Source organism: Sceloporus occidentalis, unplaced genomic scaffold, assembly GCF_023333645.1.
Source record: "Sceloporus occidentalis isolate IW3139 unplaced genomic scaffold, rSceOcc1.0.p SCAF_31, whole genome shotgun sequence".
Classification (NCBI taxonomy): Eukaryota; Metazoa; Chordata; class Lepidosauria; order Squamata; family Phrynosomatidae; genus Sceloporus; species Sceloporus occidentalis.
The window spans coordinates 8,629,886-8,655,324 of record NW_028317011.1 but is presented as its reverse complement, the minus strand read 5'-3'; the positions used below and the strand labels follow the sequence as shown (position 1 = coordinate 8,655,324).

At 38.1% G+C, this 25,439-nt stretch overlaps 1 protein-coding gene and 1 non-coding gene across 9 annotated transcripts in view; one reads left to right on the top strand and one right to left on the bottom strand.

Annotated features, from left to right (window-relative positions):
• The window catches only part of LOC149298801 (CUGBP Elav-like family member 2), a 230,707-nt gene that overhangs the window by 97,782 nt on the left and 107,486 nt on the right, over positions 1-25,439 (bottom strand). The gene's annotated exons all lie outside the window — the stretch shown is intronic.
• Positions 13,768-13,897, top strand: LOC149298802 (small nucleolar RNA SNORA35). Its single transcript, XR_016272407.1, has one exon. It is a non-coding gene; the product is annotated as a small nucleolar RNA SNORA35 (small nucleolar RNA).

Genomic DNA, 25,439 nt, shown 5'->3' with positions numbered 1-25,439 from the left:
CCAATTTGGTTCACAGTGTAATTTCACTAAAATTGGTTATTTTACATGTGAGGATGGTTCCAAAATTAGGTATATGAAATGTGTAAGGATTGAGTTGGCACTAAATTCTGATATAGAGTAGAATTTCATATCATGTTTAATGAAATGTTTATAGAGGATAACTGATTAGTAAATGTGCTATGTTCATTGTTTATGATAAGGAAGCTTTACTTTCTTGGGTGGTAAACTTATAAACTTGATAGACGGTAATACAAAAATAAACATGCAAGGCATATGACTGTAATGTAAGGCCAAGGACCAAATAGCGTCCAACAGCAATACATTGCTGATTGGTTTATATCTGGAGTCAAAATCTGTTTCTGTGTGAACTATTTCTAAATTATGAATGCATTATAGTTACATGAGAACATGATACAAAATTCCATTTGGTACAACAGAGGGAAAAAAGGTTAAATTCTTCCTCAATGCAGATGTCAACAAGTGCAAAAATTACATTGCAAAAACTGGATTTAAAATTAATGGGTTTGTTGCTGAAGGGTCTCTGATATAGAGAGCTAAATATACTGGCTTATTCCATACCTGGGCAGCTAAAGAGACGCTGAACATTCCAACTCCTTGACGTCGTGTTTCATTATACAACGCATCAGAGCAACATTCTGTAAGGCCAGGTTTCTAGACAAGCACACTGGGGTTAACTAATAATAATGGATAGTGATATGGAAGATTTCATATGGTCGTGTTCCTTATTGTCGCTACTAATGCCATGGATATACCAAATCTGCACAGTCCAAAGGGAAATCATCTTTTTCTCAACAAGTACAAGACCTAGTGACTATATAATTGTGAAATGACGCTAAATATATATTCGGTTTTGTATAGTTCATAGAAGAAAAATGGGTTATCAAATATTTTACATTGACCATAGATTACCAAGGGGCAAGTTTAGTTTAATGGACAAGTAGCCCAAGACTTACATCTTAAACAATTTCAATATGATATGCCCCATCCTGTCTCAATTTATGAAAGGTAATGCATAGAAATCTCATAACAAGAGCATAGAAAGGATCCAGTCAATATGTGAACTCAGTCTAATGTACTGGTTACTCTAGGCACCTGATGAATACATGTGAAACACGAAAAAAGCTTTCAGATAGTGGCCCAAGATGTTGAAATCAGTGCTGATCAGATAGCAAATACTTTGACCCAATTGCTAGTTCTTCGCTGCTACTAATTACTCATTCCCAAACATATCGTTCTATTGACATAAAAAGTGAGTAGTACCACAAACGAAAATTACAAAGTATCCCTGAAAACTGGCATAGGCCTAGGCAACTTTCACCATTTCATTCCACAGCAAAGAGACAAAGGTTTCAATTTAATCAGAGAGGAATGAATTGTTGGAAATGTCGCTATAAGAAATAGATGAGCCAGGTTCTAGCTCCAGGGACTTAGACTGATCACAAATGGAGGTATACATTAATAGTTGAAAAGGTTTATGTGGTAATTGATTGAATTTATAATATTCAGTGCCATGTTCCCTTTTCTTTAACACAGGTGTTAAATAAAAGTTGTAATACAGTGAGGGAATTTAAACATGCATGGGATAGTAATAAAGCTATCCTGAATCTAGGACAATACTAAGGACTGATTAAGATCTGAGTCTCTATTGCCGAAAAAGACAGGCAGACTAAATGGGCTGAATGGATTTTATCTGCCATCAAATTCTGTGTTTCTATAGATCAGATCCATTCGTTGTATTATAAAGCAATGGATGGAATTAATCTTGTGCTAGATGCAACAGAGCTTCCAATGTTAAATGCATCAGTTGTGTTTTCTAGTTATATGTCTTGCATTAAAGCTGCAAAACCGATAGAAGAAAAGCTCTACTTTTCCTGTTTACATTCTGGTTTTTATACTCAACTTTTTATACTCAACATTTAATGAAAGAGATCTTCAAGTTTCATACATTAAACCTTGGCATAGAAAGCTCAATTTGCATTTCTTAACAAAGAAAATGGCACAGTCTCTGTATTTCTTTTTCCATACTTGTGCCTCAAGCATCAAAATCAGATTGATTTGGCAGAGATGTTCCCCAAAAAAACCCAGTATGTGTGTAATGGTAATAATCAACAGTTTTTTGTTGTTGTTGTTGTTTTTTTAAATCAAAATGTATAATTAGTAACTCTAATTGCTATTAAGTCTAATACAGGTCCAGGAGTTTTCAAAGTGTTGGGATCTTTTATGTGTGTACTGAAAAAAGGAATGGCATGCCTACTTTCTGCATTGACAAACCGTTAATAGTCTCTTAATTTTCATTTGTTGTTTCCAACAGGCCACCTGGAAAATCAACCCGCAGCTGAGAAGGCTTTCATAGCCTTTGAAATACATCAATAAATATGAAGTATTTTCTTCTTCAGGGCATTTTCTGTATTCCACTTTCACAGAAAATATCTGATGGAGCATTTTAACTTAAAATACCCTTATTTATCATTATCAAAGTGCTTGTTGTTTTGGAAAGCAGCCACGGCACTGTCGTGTTTGTATAAACCTCCTTGATGTATGGATTAATTTCATGCTGTGGCCACAATATGCACTCTTTTTCATACAATGCGGTTTTATTCTGCAATGCTTGTCTGTTGTTGCTATGCAATACAACAGAAGCTTTGCAAAGATCTGGAAGCAGAACTTAAAGGAGAACCATACCCATTAAGTAGGCATTTCAAGCACGTTCACATTTGTGAGGGCACAAATACCATAAATATGATTCTTGTGCTTTTGTAAGATTGTAAGCTTGCGAGCAGGGCTCTCTCCATCGAATGTATCGGTTTGTCTTAGTCTGTCAATTCTCGTTTTGTAATATAGCCCTGGAATATAGGAATATATGTATTGTATTAAGCGCTGCATACATTTTTGGCGCTATATAAATAAAAGATAATAATAAGAACCCTGTTGATGCCATTGACCCGGAGCCCTGTAAGACACCCTGTGGCAATCCCATGAGGGAGGTTCTTAGCAATTATGATGTTTTTTTCTTTTCTTAGAAACACTCTGCAGGGTTGGAAGGATTATTTATTTTTACTTTTTGAGCATAGAAAAAGGCTTGACTGTCATAACTTGCAAATATATTGTGTACATGTATTCACGACTGGGTTTTGAAACGGATCTTCCCTGCAGATAGACTTCAGCAATGAGCATACATAGCTATAGTCTCAGTGTATAATAACATTTCTGCTGAAAGCAAAGGGGGAAAAAATAAGGCTTTTAACCCCTTAAGGACCGGGCTCATTTTTCGTTTTGTACCCTGTGGGACCGAGGCTGTTTTGACACTTTTGTGGTGCTTGTGTTCAGCTGTAATTTTCTCCTCACCCATTTAGTGTACCCACATAAGTTATATATTGTTTTTTTCAGGACAAGATGGGCTTTCTTCAGATACCATTATTTTGATCGTATCATCTTATTTACTATAAAAAAAATTAAAAAAACATGGTGAAAAATTGAAAAAAAACACATTTTATGACTTTTATTTGAAAAATCTTTTACTCACCTAAAAAAGCAAGTAAAAAAACTAGCTAAATAGATTCTACTACTTGTCCTGAGTTTAGAAATACCCAATGTTTTTATGTTTTTTTGCTGTTTTTTGTAAGTTATAGGGCAATAAGTACAAGCAGCGTTTTATGATTTCCAAATCTTTTTTAACAAATCTGCTCAGTCTGCCTCCATCTCCTCTTTGGAACATCTTTGAAGCCGGTTAACTCAATTTAACCCCCTCAAACCATATATTTTTGAAAACTAGACACCCCAGGGTATTCCAAATGCTGTTATTTTAACCCTTTCCATGCACCAATTATACAACTACACTTTGTCAAACTTTGTAATAGTAAATTTTTTTATTTTTTTTTCCACACAAATTGTATTTTAGTTATAGATATACAGGTTCTGGTATATGTCACTGTCAAACAACACCCCAATGTGTGTTCAGGAACATCTCCTGAGTACAGCGATACCCCACATGCATGGGTTTGTCAGATTGTTTGGCTGGTAAAAGGCTACTTTTGGGGCATGCGTAATTCAGGTGGTCATTTGGTCATTGTGCCTCCCTCTCCTCTTTGGAATATCTTTGAAGCCGGTTAACTCAATTTAACCCATTCAAACCATATATTTTTGAAAACTAGACACCCCAGGGTATTCCAAATGCTGTTATTTTAACCCTTTCCATGCACCAATTATAGAACTACACTTTGTCAAACTTTGTAATAGTAATTTTTTTATTTTTTTTTTCACACAAATTGTACTTTAGGTATAGATATACAGGTTCTGGTATATGCCACTGTCAAACACCCCCCCAATGTGTGTTCAGGAACATCTCCTGAGTGCAGTGATACCCGACATGCATGAGTTTGTCGGGTTGTTTCAGATTTAAAATGCCACATTTGGGAAGTGCGCTTTTTTTCTCCATTTTGGTCAGTCTGTACCTATGCCCTATCTTTGAGCTAGGCCACTCCAATTTACCCCATCAGCCATTTTTTTATATATTAGACACCCCTTGGGTATTTGAAGTGCTTTTATTTTAACTCTTTGTTGAGATTTTTGAGAAATTTTAGCACTTGCTCAAAATAATAAACTTTATTTTTTAATTTTATTTTATTTTTTTAATACTTTTTTTATATTTTTTTTTTACACATTTTGCTGGTACTGGATGGTTCATCTAGTGACATCACTGCATAATTATTTTTAAATGTTAGCACATTTTTTTTTATTTTTTTTTTCCATATTTTTTTTTTTTTTGAATATTTTACTAATCACATAGTGATTAGAAAGCTGGGCTCCATTGACTTGCATGGTTGAATGCAGTACCTGTATTCAACCAGCAAGTGGAGCCAGTTCTCTAGAGGGTCTGGAGACCCTCTAGCGAACTTTTTCGTCTCTATTGTTTTATTTCCCGGGCCGCCGCCATCTTGCTTGATGGCGAAGATCACCGGCAGCGGCGGCTGTGACCGCTCTCCGGAGCGGTCACAGCCCACCTAGAGGTAAGTGTTTGGTGTCGCTGGATGCCTCCTGATCGAGGCATTCCAGCGACACCATTTAAGTTTAGGAGGCGATCGTTGATCGCCTCCTAAACGCTTTTAAAACGGGCGTCCGCCGCCATACAATGTATGGCGGCTGTTGACGCCCCGGGGAGGGGCCAGACATGGCCCCCGATGCCGATCTCGGCCTTGCTGAATGCCTCGACATCGAGGCATTGCAGCAAGGCCGTTTAAGCGAAGAAAGTGATCCTTGATCACTTTCTAAGCTTATTTAATTTTTTGACGGTTCAGGACCGTCAAAGGTCATTTAGTGACCTTCTTGTTATGACGGTCCTGAACCGGCAAAGGTCGCGAAGGGGTTAAAGCAACTTAAAGGCAGACTCCGTCCATCATATGCACTTTTGTGCATATTAAAGCTGTTTCCTCATTAAATTTTCATTTGGTCCCCCTTGCAAGTACATGAAGGATTTCTTCAAAACCCTATACATTTGCTCTTTTCTCACCTGCCAGCTCCTAGCCTTGTAGAAGATGTGTTTGACTGAACACATTTCTTGCAAACCAAAGTGTACATGTGGTATACCCATCACTGGCCACATCCAGTGTTGGCCTGAGCATGAGTTCCAGGGGGCTTAACTAGATGCCCACTGTCGCATGTGCAGAACTCTCTCTAGCCGCTTAGTGGGAGCAGTGCACAGAAGCTTCTCCTTAAGGTAAGTACTTTATTTTTCCATACACATTGAAAGATGCATATTAAAGTACTTAGATAGTACATTCTTCATTGGTGGGTAAATGAAGTAAATTGTCCCTTTAACGAACTTGGATTTATTTTGGTATGACATAGACGTATAATAGTAGGAGTAATAGAATAGTAACTGTACAGCAACTGTTCATTTAAGATATAGCTGTGTGAGTGACTGGTTTTTTTATTGTCACAAAAAGAATTAAAGAGACATAAGCCTACGATCAATTGGTAAATGAGACCTTCAAACTTCAATAGCTACAAATTCAACAATTTTAGTCTGCCATAGATACAGATCCAGTCTAATTTTCCTAGCCAAACCACTCACTTTAGGTGTCACTTAATTGAAAATAAAATAGCTAAAAAGTTATTTCCCCATCTTTGTCTTAACCTTTATTGTACACTACTTTCAGAAGTAAATGTGTTTTTAGATAGCAGAGGAAATGAAAAACAAGCAATTATCAGATATAATGTTATGCCAGCCAGAGGCTAAAAAACTATTGATTATCTTTTGTTAAAGAACATCTAGGTGAGACACTGAGTTAAAACAAAAAACAACAAAAAGTAATTACATTGTAAGCTAAACTAGCAAAATGACATTATACCAAAAATATGCCAGTGGTGTGAAAGCACCACCTTCAACCTAAGTAGACCATACCACATACTACAGGAGAAATTGGGCAGACTTGATGGGCCAGCGGTTCTTAGTTGCCATTAAACTTGGTTGTTTCAATGTAAATAAGGTTATTAAACAATACTTTGTAAATAATGAAATATGACATAAATAGATGTATTCTCTTAAAACCTTGATTAAAATTGTTCTAATGGATAAGGGTTGCAAGTGACCTCTTGCCAAAATCTATTTTGATTCATATATTTGGTAAAACTGCCATATGAAACAAAATAGTTGCAGGAATTGATTAATATTAGTTTGTTGATGATTTGTATGGCAGATATACATTCTATACCACAAGACATAATCTTTGTGCCGTGTTATTTAAGGATTTAGTATTCTTAACAAACCTATGATCAACCAACCTGTCAGGACTCGGGTGATCAGGTCAGGTAGGAGCCCATGCGCAGGGGATATTTGGGGTTCAGTATGTAACCCACGGTGCATGATTATGCAAACAAAGACACCACAAACAGAAATCCAGGTAATGCAGTGTATTTCATGTATATAACAGGACCAGCAAATAAGGGTAATATAGTCTAAGCAAGTAACCGGACGTATGGCAAAATAAAATACAGGTAATAAGTCTTTTGGCAGGGAGCCCGCTTGGAAGGGCGCGACAGACAGAGAGCCCGCTTGGAAGGGCACGACAGACAGAGAGCCCGCTTGGAAGGGCACGACAGACAGAGAGCCCGCTTGGAAGGGCACGACAGACAGAGAGCCCGCTTGGAAGGGCACGAAAGGCACACAGCCCGCTTGGAAGGGCACGAAAGGCACACAGCCCGCTTGGAAGGGCACGAAAGGCACACAGCCCGCTTGGAAGGGTACAAAAGGCACACAGCCCGCTTGGAAGGGTACAAAAGGCACACAGCCCGCTTGGAAGGGTACAAAAGGCACACAGCCCGCTTGGAAGGACACAAAGCAGGGAGTCCACTTGGAAGGACACAAAGCAGGGAGTCCACTTGGAAGGACACAAAGCAGGGAGTCCACTTGGAAGGACACAAAGCAGGGAGTCCACTTGGAAGGACACAAAGCAGGGAGTCCACTTGGAAGGACACAAAGCAGGGAGTCCACTTGGAAGGACACAAAGCAGGGAGTCCACTTGGAAGGACACAAAGCAGGGAACCAGGAACAGTACAGGTGCAGAGCCACAGCAGGAAAGTCCATAGACTTCAATACAAAGGCCCTGATTGAAGGGCAGGGCAGGTTCATAAAGGCAGGGCAATCCAGGTAACAAGGCCCAGCTGGATGTAGACTAGGGCTCAACCCAGGTAACAAGGCACACCTGAGTTCTGAGTGCTCCAGAGGGCAGAGGGTGGCCACTAGTGGTCGCAGATGTAAACGCCACAGGTATAAAAAAGCCATGGTTCAGGTAGCGAAAAATTGGTTCCTGACAGTACCCCCTCCCCAAGGAGCGGTCACAGAACGCAAACAGTCTGAACAAAATCTGTACACCTTTAAAAAACTGAGCAGGAGGGTGTACTTAAAGTGATTTCTTCTTCTTCCTTTTTTTCGGTAAAGCTTGTTCGGAGATCTCCAGGTCTTCCTTTCTGATTATATTGCCATTAGAGGTAATAACACAATCAAAGGAAAGGTTATCTGTGGTGCAATCGTAGGTCAAATTAGGACTGGATGCTGAAGAAGTTGATGAGAAGGTATGATTCAGTGCTTTCTCTTTCCATGTACCAGGGGTCACATAGCTGCCCTGTACCCAGGGCACTACTGGGGGCAGGGGGGTAGTACCAGAACTGCACTGGTTCAAAACAGGAGAAGCAGACTTGGTATGGGAAGCACTGATGGAAGGCCCCTTCTTCCTCAGAGATGGAATAGGGTCATGCATCTTTGTTACCAGTCCAGAGGAGATATTAGGGGCTATGGTAGTCTCTTGTGTATCACACTTTGCTGAGGTAGCAGTGATAGGAGTTGCAATCACAGCTGAACAGAAAGCAATAGGAAGTTCATCCATATAGCGAAAAATTGGTTCCTGACACAACCTTAAATTCTTAGATATTATTCCATACAAACAGTGGTTACAATTTTATTTTCCTACCTCATTTCTTAATTGCAGTATTTTAGGAGAATCTGCTTGTGTGAAATATTTAAATTGTTAAGGCAGACAGTACTAAGAATGTCAGTTTACTCAGGGACAGGAAAAAAAGAAGATCTGGATATATTAAAAGAAAAACAACACAGCTCCACAAAGGCTTGTCCTGTCAGAGACAGCCCCAGTAAGTCAGATCTTGTGCAAGAACTGAATCCCAAAGATTTGCTGAATGCTGCTTTGCATCCAAAGTGTAGCATTAGTAATAAATGATTACTATGATGCTGCAGAGGAGTCTCAGTGGGGAACTGCAGGGCTTCTGTAAAGTACTAAAGTGCCTTATAATAAGCAGTCACAGAACTACAACTTAATGATAAAATGAGCAATGACAATGCTTTTAGTCGATAAGAGTTTTCACTTTCACTGAAGGCATAGCTGGTAAAAAAAAATGTTAAATTTTCTTATGCTGGGTTTTCCATTCTTTCTTCTGTTTGGACATGGACAAGTAGTAAACACGTTTGCACTACAAGCTTTCTAAGTCCTAGTTAAGACATAATTATTATTTGCATAATCTGTTTTCTGACGTCAAACATAATAACCATGCATGGGGAGCAAGCATCCTCTATTAATCACAGTAGAGCTATGGTCAGAGCATAAATTCATACACTTAATCTTCAATATTTACTTTATGCAAGTAAATGCTGTTTGCTGTCCTTATTAGTATTAGTATGTATATATATATATATATATATATATATATATATACACATATATACATACACAGCGGCAAGAAACGTTAGTGAACCTCTAGGCTAATCACTTCAGCAAAAGATAATTGGAGTAAGGAGTTGGCAAACCTGGAGTCCAATCAATGAAACAGAATTGGACGTGTGTTTTAGAGCTACTCTGACATAAAAAAAAATACTCAAACATATTAAGTTTGCTATTTTCAAGAAGAATCTTCTGATGTGAACCATACCTCACAAAAACTAAATTCCAGAAGACCTACAATCAAGAATTGATGATTTGCATAAACTGGAAAGGGTTACAAAATAATCTCAAAAAGTTTACATACTCATCAGTCTACAGTTAGACAACTTGTTCATAAATGGAAACAATTTAGTACTGCGGCTACTCTCTCTAGGACCTAGCCAAGATGGTTCCAAGGGCACACTGCTCAATGAGGTAAAAATAAAAACCCTAGCGTAACAGCTAAAGAATCTGGTTTACATCTCTGTTCATCAGTCTACCATATGAAAAATACATATGGAGTCCATGACATGGAGGAAGCTGCTGCTCTCCAATTTACTCCACTGTTCACCTGATGTTCGCCAAAAAGCACCTTGACACACCACAATGCTACTGGAACAAGGTTTTGTGGACTGATAAAAATAAAGCTGGATTTTTTGGGAAGAACAAGCAGCACTTTGTATGGAGTAAAAGGGCACTGCATACACACATGAAAACATCATCCAAATGGTGAACTATGGAGGAGGGAGCATCATGAATATAGGGCTGCTTTGCTGCTTTAGGGCCTAGGTAACTTGCCACCATCAATGGGGCATTGAATTCCCAATATTATCAAGGTAAAATATAGGATAATACCTGGCTGTCCTCCGGCTGAACCTTAGTAGAAGTTGTGCAGTGCAGCAGGACAATGACCCTAACCATCAAAGCACATCTGCTACAGAATTGTTTCAAAAACATAAGGGTGTCCTTTGGAGTGGCCAAGTCAGAGCCCAGACCATAACCCATTAGAGATGATGTGGATGACCTCAAGAGTGCTGTTCGCACCAGACATCCTAGGAATATGGCTGAGCTTAAGCAGTTCTGTAAGGCAGAATGGTCCAAAATGACTCCTTAACATTGTGCAGAACTGATCTGCAGCTAGGGAAGCAATTGTTTGAGGTTGGACCAGTTATAAAATCCAAGGATTAACTTTTTTTCCACCAGCACTGTGAATGTTTAATGAGTGTGTTCAATAAAGACATGAAAGGTTGTCATTGTTTATGTGTTATTAGCTTAAGTACATTGTGGTTTTCTATATTTGTGCACTTTTTATCCAAAATGTATTTAACAAGACAAAATGTGCATTGTGAAGCATTCTGATAAAAAAATATTTTAGTAAATATAGGGGTTAACTCTATGTGCCCTTTGATTCTTGCTCTATAATTTGCTACTTCTTTTCTCTACAGAAAACACTGTACTGTAAAATAATTGTTTCTGAAACACAATAATGCCAGCTTCCAACATTACAGACATCATAATCTCCGATACAAAGAGATAAGTAAATGATTACATGAATACCTATTTCATTCTGTTGCTCTTAAAGGAATGGATAAAGAGGCTTTCTGTGTGCAACAGCAGGCCTCAGATTAGCCCAGCAGAGTTCACAAAAATGGAGAAGCAAATATCTGCTGATTGTAATTGAACCAAGGAATTGCTGCTCAATATTGTTAGTGTTTCTCAGTGGAATACATTTACAAAAGCTTATGCTAAACGCTATTCTGCACTGGAAGCAGAGGGAATACAGAAGGATTCAGATTAAGAAAACCCCAAAATACAGAGTGGGTTTAACCCCTTCGTGACAATTGCCGGTCCGGGCACGTCACTGAAAATCGTGACGATTATGACAATTGACGTGCCAGGACCGGCACGTCTTTAAACGGGTGAAAAAATCGATCCGTGATCGATTTTTTCACTCAAACGGTGTTGCTCTAATGCCTCGACATCGAGGCATTGAGCAACACCAAAAAAAACATTCCCGCCCCCCCCCGATCGCTCCTAGGAGCAAAAAAAAAACATGTTTGAAAGACTGCACGTCTTTCAAACATGGCGGCGCCCGCCGCCGAAAAACGGGTTTAGGAAGCGATCGCGAGTCGCTTCCTTTGCTTAGCTGGTGTTGCTAAGATGCCTCAGTATCGAGGCATCTTTGCAACACCTGTTTAGCAAAGGAAGCGACTCGCGATCGCTTCCTAAATGCTCAACTTACCTTCCCGGTGCCGGTGTCTTCGAAACACACGCGGTGTTTCAAGATGGCGGCGCCCATCAAGCCGGGGGGCGGAGCCTGCTGACATCATCGGGGGGGTGTTGCTGGATGTCATGGACATCCAGTGAATAACACCCCTAGTGGTCAGATCACTCATAAGAGTGATCATGATTTGATAAATCAAAGGCAATGTTTTCTAAACATTGCCTTTGATCAGTATTGGATCTGCCCCCCTCCTTCACTTGCTTCTAGTGAGGGAGAGAGACAGATCGGTGTGTTCTGGTATTTCAGGTATTCCCTAATAAAAATATATATATATTGATCCAAAGGCTCTTATAAGAGCCACCCATATAATATTAACCCCTTCATTGCCATTGATCACTGCATAAACAGTGATCTTGCATAGTGGCAATTGTTTTTGGGGGTTTTATTTTTTTTACATGTTTTTTTAGTTTTTTTTAGTTTTTTTTTTTTTTTTATTATAGCCATTAACCCTTTCCTTCCCCACTATTTTTGCTGCAATTCTTACCATGCAGCGGTATACGGCTGAGGAGGCGTATGCCTTTTTGGCCACAGATTCTGAGGCCACTGATACAGCGTCAGATTTTGACGTTGGTCAGTTCACAGATACATCTAGTGATGTATCTGTGGCTGTTAGGACGCCTACCACACGTAGTCGTGGCAGTGCACCAGAGGCATGGGTAGCGCCTAATAGGTACAAGCCAGCTATCCCTCCTTTTTCTGGAATTCCTGGCATCAATATTGATGTTACAGGATTCACTCCACTGCAATTTGTGCAGGTTTTTTTGGGAGACGATGTCTTGGGAGACATTGTCACACAAACAAACATTTATGCCCAGCAGCACCGTGCTGCTAGCCCTAATTCTTTTTGGGCAAAACAGCCATGGACTCCCATTGACGTGCCAGAATTTCTTAAATTCTGGGCACTCACAATGTTAATGGGCATTATAAAAAAGCCCTCCATCTGCTCCTACTGGAGCACCAGCCCCATCTTTAGTACCCCCATTTTTGCCCAAACTATAACTAGGCAAAGGTATGAAATGATTCTTCGTTTCATGCATTTTAGCGACAACAGCCTGTGCCCCCCTAAGGAGGACCCCCAGTTTGATAGGCTGTACAAAATCCGCCCCCTGATTACCCATCTCGCTGCCAGGTTTCCAGAGGTTTATACACCTGGAAAGAATATCTGCGTGGATGAATCCCTAATGAAATATAAAGGAAGGTTGGGATTCAAGCAGTATATTCCTTCCAAGCGCTCCAGGTATGGAGTGAAGGTGTATAAGCTCTGTGAGAGCGAGACAGGATATACTCATGCCTTCCGGGTATACGAGGGTAAGGATAGCTACCTTGACCCTCCAGGTTGCCCAGATCATCTGGGCACCAGTGCCAAGATTGTTTGGGACCTAATATTCCCCCTTATGAACAAAGGCTACCACTTGTATGTAGATAACTTCTATACAAGCGTCCCTTTGTTCAAGCTGCTGTATTGTTTCGATACGGTAGCTTGCGGTTCTATAAAAAAGAACCGCTTGGGTTTCCCACAACGCCTGGTACGAACCCGGCTAGGAAAGGGGGAGACCTCAGCTCTACGCCAAGAGGAGCTTTTGGCATTGAAGTTCAGGGACAGAAAAGAGGTGTGCATGCTGAGCACCATCCACGATGAGAGAACCGTGGAGGTTTCTGTCCGTGGCAGAGCTGGGGTCACTACAAAGCCAGTGTGCATCAGGGCCTATAACAAGCACATGGGTGGAGTTGATCTGTCAGATCAACTCCTACAGCCCTACCTCATTATGAGGAAGACAAAGGCCTGGTACAAGAAGGTTGCAATTTATCTAATGCAAATTGCAACCTATAATGCTTTTTTGCTGCACAAAAAAGCAGACACTGGGCTGAAGCTGTCTTTTTTGCAGTTTCAGCTCGAAGTAATTTCAGGTATCTTGTACCGTGATGCACCTGGTCCCCAAGTAGTGATGGGAACCAACAGAATTGGGGCTACCCATTTTATTTTTAAAATCCCCCCTACAGCAAAGAAGCAGAATCCCCAAAAGAGATGCAGGGTATGCTACAGCAGGGGGCAAAGAAAGGACACCACATTTTACTGTCCAGATTGCCCTGGAAAACCTGCACTCTGTGTCGGTGACTGCTTCAAGCTGTATCACACAGTTTCCCATTTTTAATTTTTTTTTTGTTCCTGCTCCATTTTTGTATTTTTTTTTAATTTTTTGTTACATTTACTGTTTTTTAGCTTTTATTTGCTCCACCATTTTTAAGCGTTTTTATTTGCACTGTCAAGTGAACCCTGTGTCCATTCCGTGGCATGAGGGACCACTTAAGGTGCTAGATCAAATCCCTTCTAGGAGATAGGCCAGGCTTTCTTGTAACCTGTCCCTACTGATAGTTGGGTACAAGCATTTTTCTTTACCCAGATGTAAAATTCCTACTGAATTTGAATTGCTCATGTTCCAAATGTGGCCCTTTTGCCCCCAAACAATCTGACAAACCCATGCATGTGGGGTATCAATGTACTCAGGAGATGTTGCTGGACACATATCTGGGTGTTGTGTGACAGCAACATATACCAGGAGCTGTAATTTCACACCTGAAGTACAAAGTATGTGAAAAAAACACCAAAAACAATTACTATCCCAAACTTTGACAAGGGTTGGTGGTAGGATTAGTGCATGGAAAGGGTTAAACTATCAGCATCTAAAATACCCTGGGGTGTCTAGTTTTCAAAAATATATGGTTTGGTGGGGTAAATTTAATTTGCTGGCTTCAAAGATGCCCCAAATACCACATAGAGACAGAATTACCAGATTCAGAGAAAAATGGTTTTGAATTAGCAAAACGCTACTTGTACTTATTGCCCCATAACGTGTAGAAGAAAGCAAAAAACCATAAAAACATTGGGTATTTCTAAACTCAGGACAAATAGTAGAATCTATTTAGCAGGTTTTTTCAGTAGTTTTTTATGATGAATAAAAGATTTTTCAAATAAAAGTGAGAAAATGTGTTTTTTTTTCAATTTTTCGTCATATTTTATTATTTTTATTATAGGAAATTACATCATATGAAAAAAAGCCCTTCTTGTCCTGAAAAAAACAATATATAACTTGTGTGGGTTTAGTAAATGGGTTAAGAGAAAATTACAGCTAAACACAAACACCGCAGAAACGATAAAACAGCCATTGTCACGAAGGGTACAAAAAGTAAAATCAGCCTTTGTCACGAAGGGGTTAAAGGCAAAGGACAATGTTCTGCTGTTAAACGTAAAAGTTCTGCAGTGAAGGGAAAGCATAACCTCTCCCATAAATAGTGTATTTCTTCTAATGAGTTACATTTTATTCATATGCAGATACTATTAACTCATGAATTATTTGGCCACGTTTCTTTCTTTCTAACTTGTGCACTCTTTGTAAAATATATTTACTTTACATTTTGTATCCCTAGTACTTTAAAAACACTGACTACATCTCTTAGAAGTAATAATGAATGGGAAAGTAGGTGGAAGAACTTTGTTGGCCAAAAGTGCATTTTCACACATAGGAGAATCCCCCCTACATTCTGACATATTCATTTTCTAAAAGGTACTAGGTTCCTTAATTTTGGCATTGACTCACACATTAATCTCTAACTTGGTTGCCGAGTTGGGGGTGTATCCACTAAAGATGGAGTTGGCAAGAGAGTTCCGGTATTATTTCACTTCACTTTATGAATGACCAACCCCAGTCAGCTTTAAGAATAGCTTGTGTGAGATGTCTTTGAAATTCATCTCACTGATTAAAATATGCATTATGCATAATATGTTAAAGCATCGACAGATAAATGTACATTTACCACCATTTGGTGCCCATTTTCATTGTATATCATGATGTCTGATTGTAGGTACATTGCAAGATTTTCAATAAAAATAAGTTAACAAAGTGTCAATTATGCACGGCCAGTTCAATCCTTCTTGGTGAAAACAATTGCTATGGTTGGCCCTTTATAATACATAGTGATCTTATGGAATAAAAAACAAAGCGCTGCAGGGGACCTGGATCCTCCTTTCCGGCTGGTGGGCGTCTGTGCAATGCAGAGAACCCCCACTGCTGCCGGCACTTCCGCCAGGGCTTCTATGACAGAGCGCCGGCATGCCATGACCTCCCGGTGCTCCGTCAAAGAAGCCCCGGTGGCACTAACGGCCAGCAGCGATATGCGCAGATAACCTTCGCTGATGCTGACACTTCCGCCGTTGCTTCTTTGACTGAGCGTCAGCATAGAAGCCCCGGCTGAAGTGCATTGGTAAGTCTGGGGGAGGGGGGCAGAGCGGCATATCAGGGTGGCATAAAGTATATCAGAGGGCAGAGTGGCAAAGTGGCATATCAGGGGTTATAAAGCATATTAGGGGGCAGAGTGGCATATCTGGGGGGGCAGAGTGGCATATCTGGGGGGGCAGAGTGGTGTATCTATAAGTAAGGTGCATTATAAATTAAGGGGAAGGACCATAAAATGGCTATTGGCTTTTCAAATTTCTGTTTATATATAACATATGCTGTCTAACTGCATAATAGACACCAAAATGATAAAATACACATATTCCTGTTCATTAGATAAAATACTGCTTTACCATTCCACTCATGTGTATTTTTTCTCTAAAAATGTTTTTCTTTAAAACAGCACCAAATGGCCTGTAATCGGGTGCAGCCTATAATCGAGCCAATACGTTATATAGGTATTTTTTATTTCAGAAACACATCATATATCATGATTTTGGGCTTGGCAGAGTTAAAACTGGATCATGTACATCTACTTTTTATATTTTGTTATTTTTTTAGTTTATTTATCTATTCATTAGATACATTTCTCTCTAACCCTCCTAACCCAAAATGTAAAAAAAAACTATTTAAGCTTGAAAAAACAGTAGATATACAAAGACTGCTGATAACATTATAATAGAGTGATCAAGCAGCTAAAAGTAGATATTTATTGTAAATAAATATATATATTTCCCCTATCACAGTGTTCTATGCCTCACGATCAATGCAGCTAAAAGTAGATATTTATTGTAAAAAAATATATATATTTCCCCTATCACAGTGTTCTATGCCTCACGATCAATGCAGCTAAAAGCAGATATTTATCGTAAAAATATATATATATATTTCCTGTATCACAGTGTTCTATGCCTCACGATCAATGCCAAGGGCAGTGCTTACTGTCGTTCCCCTTAGCAACATGCATGTGATTGGCTCCCTGAGCAGTCACATGCACGGAAATACCCCCTATTGGTTGTTGCTGGTCTGCCTGTTTCTCTAATTATAATATAAGCTTGTGAGTCCCCCAACATTTTGTGTTGCACCTATGTTATTCACAACAGTATCTACAAGTTCTATAACAGAGAAGAATCATTACTACATTACATCATCTGTAATGATGAGAGGAGACAAAGGAATGCTTAGTAATCACATTCATATACATTGCAAGCCTGTATTCTTTTTAAACTCATACCTATGCTCCAAATACGAAATTGTGGTAAGAAGAAATATACAACATTATTGATTCACTAATATGCATTTGGTATAATGGTGTTAGAGGCAGCTGTCTAGTGAAGCGTTATTATGGCAGGAAAGCTTGCAACACAGATATAAATTGCAATAAAACTGTACAACATTAAGGGACCTCATAGATACATTAAACTGCGCAGAAGGAAGTAATTTAGAGTGATAGTCCCCTTAGTAATATGTATACTAGTCTCGGCAATAATGAACTATTAAATGAAAGCCTTATTTTGTATTGCTTAAAACAGGCCATTAATACTTAGTATGAATGTATCTCTGAATGAGACATTCAAAAAGCCATTATGTTTTCAACATAGGTTAATAATAGGACCATTTTTCCTCCCACTCTTTGGCACAGCTGCTGCGTTTTGGGGCTGAAGTGGGAGGCAGCGTGGAACAGAGATTAGAAAGACAACTTATAACTAACATGCTATGCCAGTTCTGATAAAATAATACCAGATTGGAAATGACTGTTTACTCTCTAAGTGATTATATGACTTTTTATTTTTTTGGTAAAAGATGTGTTGTTCTGTAATAATTCCTGCCAATGCAGCTTAGTATATATTAGTTTGGTTAAATATCTGCAGCATTGTACAAAGATGCTTTCATATTTATCTAATTTTGCCAGGGACATCTAACCCTTTGGATCAGTCAAATGCATCAACAAATTTGATATAAAATACATTATTTTTAATTACTGCTTATCTCATTTCCTTAATACAAAGCAAGGTATACTATGATGGAACATAAGGAGCAGAAACTTTTTTGTTTGCCCTGGGCACGGGGCACTTACAATTTTTTTTCAAACAACAAACTTCCTTTGCATTCAGATAGAATACGTCTATGGTTCAGGGGTGAAACAAAAACATATATATATATATATATATAACAGGTTCAGATCATTTTGACAGTTGGCAAATGGGAACATTAACACAGTTATTTTTCAGAATGAGCAGTTCCATCCAGACGTACCAATTATTTTGCTATTTCTGGGTTATGGAGTATTTAAAAGTAATATTGGGTACCAACTATTTGATCTTGACATGCACCTGAGTTGCTGATATAATAATAATTGTACAAATATTAGATAACAGACTGAGGACGTAAATGGTGCATAACGCAACCCCTTAAAAACAGGAGAGGTATGCAATGTATGAGAAAGTTATGTATTAGTCATTCCGATGGCCCTGGAATGTTGGCCAAGTTTGTAAATGAATTCAAGCTCTTCATTTAAAGGGATACTTATGTAAATTAGCTAATATCCAAAATCTGTGTTTCTAAGGCACATTAAAAAGCAGTGCACATTCTTTGGAATTCCTATAAAGGTTGCCTGTTGCAAATAAACAAAGGCCTTATTAAAACATCCCACTTTGTTTGCATTGTTATCCCGATGAGTACAGTCATCCTATTTACAAAGCAGTACAAGATGTCTTTGACAGTAATCTGCTTTAGTGGTAATTACAAATGTCAAGCCACTAAGCACCAACTAGAAGAAAAGAAAGTGAGTGACTCTTGAGTGAATCAAGGTTCATGGACTTACAGCAGAAACTAGCACTTCAGAATGTTGAAGTCTGCTCTATAAACCTTTCCTTTCACTTAACTAATTTTATTAATGTATCAATGGCCAAGTCTGATGAGTTTCCTGGCCTTATATAATGCACAGTTAATGGTTAATGGATTTAACTATGCATTATGCAGGACCAACTAAGCAATTCTTGTAGGACAACATCAGCTCTGTTGACACTTCATAGTGATAGCTGGGAATTCTCCAGGTTTGACCCTGAGTGTCCAGTGGGACCTGCATTTAGTCATGCATACCCACTTCCCCTCCTACTTAAGACTATCTTGGGCCAACCTCATCCAATGTATGACTAGCTCTGCCTAGATGGTCATCCTGCCATGCCCCTCACAAAGCCATTCCCCCAGAAGAGGGAGAGCTTCAGGCCGCCTACCCTGGGAAGTTCCCAGGTATGTTTGTGGTGAACATAGTGAGATGAATAGTGAAATGAGTTTTGGATAGCCTAAATTTTACTACAGTTCACTGTTTTACTGCATAGACCTCAGTTTGTTCAATTTAAAACTAGTCCAAACTTTACTTGTCCTAAAGCCAATTCCTTAGGTTGTTGAGCAGGTGGTGGGTGCCAATACCAGATTCTGACCTGGTATTGCAGTTTAGGGCTATAACAAAACACATATCTATGATAGTAGGTTATATTATGGCTTACCAATTCATAATACACTTGATGCTTGCAACCCTTGCTTTTTCAGAGTTACAGCATGTTAGACAAATATTTCAGACTGCCAAAACAATAATATTATATAAAAAAATGTATATGATGAGTTTCTGGTTTGATTTCTTTATTTACTCAGTTTTAAGATAAATTAGTAACTTTCTATGGACCTATGCAGTGAGCATTTTGGACAAGCATCTAATCTATCTCCTCTTGCCCTTTTAGGACCATTTATTAATCAAATTTTAAAGATTTAGGTAAATAAAAAATTATCAAGCAATGAGGAGGAGATGGCCAGGTGCTTGATAGTAATTATGTTGTAAGCACAAGAGACAGGAAATAAAAATGCAAATGTGCTATTAAATCATCTTCATTTAAAAACTGCTGAACTATTTTAGAAAATGTTAATATAACATAGTTTTTGTGTTCTAGCAATTAATTTAAAGATGTTTTTGGTTTGTTGGTTTTCTTTCAGGTGATTGCTTTGCCTTGAGTTAGTAGGAAGTCTATAAAGTAAATCTGGCCTTAAAGTTGCTAAAATATTTCCCTTGAGCTATTGTCTCTTTGTAATTTCATATTATGGGTTCGGAGTCAGACAGACATGACTGCAATTATTCCCCGGTAGGCTCAGGTGAAGCGGAGCTCTGTCAGTAGCTCTGTGTCAGGGGGTAATAATGTTTCATGAATCCTGACAGAACACAGAGAAATAAAACAGAACATACCCTAAAACAGTATAAAAGGAACAGAAACAAACATTTTTATAGCAATTTACATGGTAGCAAATATACCATATAAATGGTCAACAATACATAATGTTTTAGGTTATCTGTTTAAGCGAGCCTTCAATGTCTTTATGATTGTGGGTTTTTTCTGTTTTTTTCCAGAGATATAATATTTGTTTCCTAAGAAATTCCAATCTCATAGAGTCTTGTGTTACTTGTATTGTTAAGATGCATGAGCCCAATATACCCTTTGCTTTATTTGTAGTATTGAGGGACATGGGTTCAGTGTACCCTTTGCTTTACTTGTAGTTTTAAGAGACATTGGTAAAGTGCACCCCTTGCTTTAACTGTAATTTTAAGGTCCACTTTAAAAAAAACAAAAAACCTCCAGCCTTGTATCATGTCTTTGTTAAATACTTGTGTTGCATGTTTGACTAGCTAACTGTAGCCAGTACAGAGGGAATATAGCACCAGCAGTACACATATCAATTTTATGTATCGAACAACCAATAAACATGTATCTATTAAACTGCTGTATAAACTACTACTGTATACACCATTATTCAGAGAACTAAAAGGGTACACTGCCACTGGTACCATGTCTAAAGCAGACATAGCAGTATAAAAAATGTCTCCTTCTCCTTAGTGTTAAAAGGAAGATGTCACCTGTCAAATACCTACATGTGTTAACATTTAGGAACTTAGATTACATCATATGAATTTATGCTTTCCAACCCTGGAAATTGTCTCTAATAAAAAATGTATATATATAATTTGTTAAGCCTTTTTTAAATATTACAAAGTGTGTCCTGCACCATTCCTCAAAATAAAGACATTTTTGATTCCAGGGTATATAGTATTTTATGATAAGGGGTCTTCACATTGCTGAGGAATATTTCCATGACTGCAAATGGCAAAGTAAGCAAAATACCATATTGTAAAAAAACCAAATAATTCTGAAATGAGTACAAAATGAGTCTATAATTCTGTTGAGTTCAAACAGTATAGTTATGTAGATAAAGAACATAATCTGACATTAACACAAATATCAAATGCTACTAAAAAATGAATTGCTGGAGCTCAAAATCTAAATTGGACTTCTGTTGTGAATAAATGCTATCACACTGAATCTTCTACAGAGGTGAAATGCATTAAAACAACTGACACGGAATTAAATGAATCAATCAGATTACACAAAATGCAGTTCGCTAAGCACAATTTTTCTGCAGCTTGGGAGTGGAGACTATATTCTGAAAGATGGATTTCCCTTACTTTCAGATAAAATCACTTTAACCATTGTTGTGATTCCAAACTCCAAATGGAAATATAATACACACAATAAAACAGGTCATTTATGCAAAATACACAAGGCATCAAATATAAGAAAGATTGATTGACCCAGGTGGAATGGAAGGGGATGCAATCATATCTGTCCCAGTCCCACATGTGTATCATGATGGGCACAGCTGGCAAATTGACTTTAACCCTTTGTCTGTTGTGGTTTATGGTACATTCACCTTGCAGGAAAACTTTCCATTTGTGCTTTTGGAAAAAAAAGAAATGTATCCAGTCCTTATCAGCTTACATATATTGTAAACAATGTAATTACCTTAGGCTATCCCTAAGAAGTACCATGAAGTAAGCAAATACAGTGTATAAACACCATGATGGGATGCACAGCTGCAGTGCAGTTTTCCATATGCATCCTACTCCTGGGATTCTAACCTGGATGGTCTACCACATAGTGCCTTTAACTGGGGTGCCGCATTAAAAAAGCACCATGTGCAACTGCTCTGATTTTAACAGGGTCCTGCTGTGTAAATATTCAGTTAGGGATACAAGAAAAAGGGAAATCATGGGACTGCTCTGATAGAATAATATTTCTGCAGATCTAATTGACAGTTCTGAAATGGAACTTGTGTTCCATTTTAGACATGTACATTTTATCAATGTTATAGAATCCAGTGTTAATAATTAATTGTCTATTACATACAAAATCATCACACATATTGAAAGATGTATAATAGTTAAATAAATTAATTCATGTCCCATGGATGATAGCATTTTCAACATCATGATGTTTATAACATGAATGGTTCCTTTTAGTTATTGCATAGTCCCTTGGTATAATAATACTAACTAAATATTTATTAAAGAGAGATTAGTAGATACAGAGAGGCATAAATTACTAGTTTGATAGAATTATCTACAACCTAAAAAATATTTTTAAAAATGTATGTGTGTGTGTGTATAAATATATGGTGTTCATATAAGGTGTATACTTATAAGGCGTTCAATAATGACCATAAACCCAAGGCTTTTGAAAAGAAAACCAAAAATGATTAGACAGTTTTAGTATTCATCTTGGAGATCCTACTTTTGCCATAAAACACAGCTCATTTTAGGTACGGTACTTCATTTTGTAAGTTCATATCTTATAGAATCAGGTATGTATACTAAACACAACAACAACATTACATGTCACATTGCAGGGTTTTTTGTCTTTCATAATAAAGGTTGGATTCCATTACCTGAGACAAATATATCCTATCTTCCTGTATGCCAAAATACAAAATTTGGAAGAATGAGAAACATCAGTGATATATTTATCACAAGTCTGGGAACTGCCATTAAATAGCTGGGGCTCTATTCTATTACCTGTGATAAATGTATCACTAGTTATATCTTCAAGCTCCCTACAGGCTATAATGGAAAATTTGGAAGAATAAAAAAATTATATATTTATCACAGTAAATAGAAGCCTTAATATAGCCTTAGCTCTGCAAAGGGGTCGGTCTCAGGGGAAACGTCAAAACTTAATAGCCAAGACAGGGTAACACAATTCAGTCAGAGAACATGATAAATATGTTTCAAGTATTGGACTTAAGGGCATTTGAGTATAGAAAAACTGCCCAACCTACCTGAAAAAAACTTAAAACACACACATACATGAAGTCTGGGGTCACCATGGGCTTGTTGTCTGCTCTTATCAACCTGTTCTTATTCTTATTCCGGGAAAAGGAGAGAAACCAACTGAGCTGAAATGAATCAGATTCTATTTTGTATGTTTAACCAAGAAATGTGAATAAATAAATATGGTTTCCACACATAATCTTAACCACATTAAAACATGTAATACAAAATAACCACCATGTGAAGCTATTGGATTATTCTCACGTTAACATAGTAAGTGAAAATTATAATATCATTTTTTTGGCAAAATGTTCCCCTTTTGTCATTTACTTGTACTCTGATTTGCTCTCTGCATTGAATGAGAGTTGAATTTTAATGCTGACTTCTAATGAGGAAAATCTGGAGATAGAGGAAGTGGATGGGGTCAAGCCATCTTCCATTTTATCTCAGACACTTGAAATTATAGGGCACATTTATTTCTACCCTTCCTGCTCTGTGGGTTAAAATGGAAATGAGAAATAACAAGGTTAAGCTTGATGTAAGAAAGATAACAGACCTTGTAAGTCTCATGAAAGTGAAATGGGAGATGTCAATATCTAAAGCATGCCGCTCTCTTAATCTCCTGGATAAACTAACAGGATGAAGAAGGGCTATCATCCATGAGAAAGAGCACACAGATGCTGTAGTGAGGAGACAGGATATATATCATCCGGCCCTTATCAGCTATGTCCAATTCAAATGGACTACAGCTATAAGTCTTTAAAAACGAATTGTGCATGCTCTTGGCACCAAAGGGGTTAATGTATTTTGTCAGCATTCACAATGGTTTACAAGTTAAAAGAAAGCAATTATAATGGCGATACATACAAAACAAGAAAAAGAAGGAGAGACACGGATAGATAGATAGATAGATAGATAGATAGATAGATAGATAGATAGATAGATAGATAGATAGGGAGATAGTATGATAAGTAAAGTAGATTCTATCTAATATATATATATATGTGTTACATTTTTCTGCTTTTTGGCTTGGAATTTGATTGCAATCGAATGACAAATGAGTTGTATTGCAACTGTCCGTCTGATATAAAACTACTGGCTCATGGCACTACTGAAAATGTCTGTGGCTATTCAGACAGCTATTCACTATCTTACCCTTTAGTGAACAAAGACATTATCACAAAAAATGGAAACAAAAACAAGAAGGCATATAAAGGGGAATACTTTTTTAATATACAGGTTAAATAGAAATCCTATTTATTAGCTGAAAATTATAACAGAACTTATCTGAGCCTTTACTATTGCATGTTATTGCATGAGGGCCACTACATCCTTTTTCCCTGGGCATTTAGAATTTTGTTGCGTGTGGGCATCTTATAGAAAAACACAATTTTGCATACATTTCATCAAATTAAAAATGCAGATAAATTTGTTTGATAAATAGAATCCTTTATTTTTTTGCTTTCTTCTCCCTCTAGCTGGTATCCCACTTTCCTCTAGCTCTAGCTGGTATCCCACCCTTCATTCTGACAGCTGTTTTTTCACAGGCACAGAGTACCCATCTGGGCAGAGATACGCTTTGCATCCTGCAGACAGAAAGTAGTTTATTTCAAGCATGTATTGTAGCTAGGGTTGGATAAGACTCTTGCTGTTGAGACTACATTTCCTATGACTCTAAGTCTGGTATGTTAGGTATCATGGGAAGGTGAGTACTCAACAACTTGATTGCCAAAGATTAACTTTTATATCACTATAGATCGGTACTGCAGCTGCTGTGGAATTCCCATCTCAGTATTTTGAACTCTTTTGAATCTAAATGGTTGGCTGAACATTTTGAGAAATGTAATAACAGCACTTTCCAAATATTAGCCAAAACTGCTGCAAAACTACCACGTGTCCTATTTTGCTTCCAAGCCTTTATGTCCCTTTTTACTACCCTCTAACTAACCTCAGAATGTTTGCTGTGCATCACAGAGCTACACTACACTGCACAACATTAACACTTCTTGACTGCAACTCCCATGATGTTGAGCAAGCATCTTTGCTGGTTGAATTTTATGGGACTAGCAGCTATTAACAGTAGGTTGGGCTTTGGGGGGCTACATTAGGTCTACAGTTGTCACGGTCTGCCCAGGCTGCGGAGCTGCATATCTGTCCTGCTTTAGTTTCTCTGCTTTGTTTTGATCCATTCCTGGATTTCCTTTTGCTTTGTTCTATTTTCCATTCCTTGCTTCTGCTCCGACTCTTTGCTTCAGCTCTGCTTCCTTTATTAGGTGTGCCCCACCTGTGTTCTGTTTGTCTCAGTCTGCAGTCTGCAGTCTAAGGTATGTCTCTGTGCTGTGTTTGGTTTACATGTGTGGTTTGTTTTGTATCTTGTCAGCAGGGATTAGCGTTAGGACCCACCGTCATTGGAGTACTTTGGCGTAGTGGTGGGCTAAGCATACTATGGCCATATCATGTGACGAAATCTCCAATAGTTATCTTGTAGTCCTAGGCTAGTTTCTGTAGTCATGTTTGTGTGTCTTTATGTACCTTTGCCCTTCTTC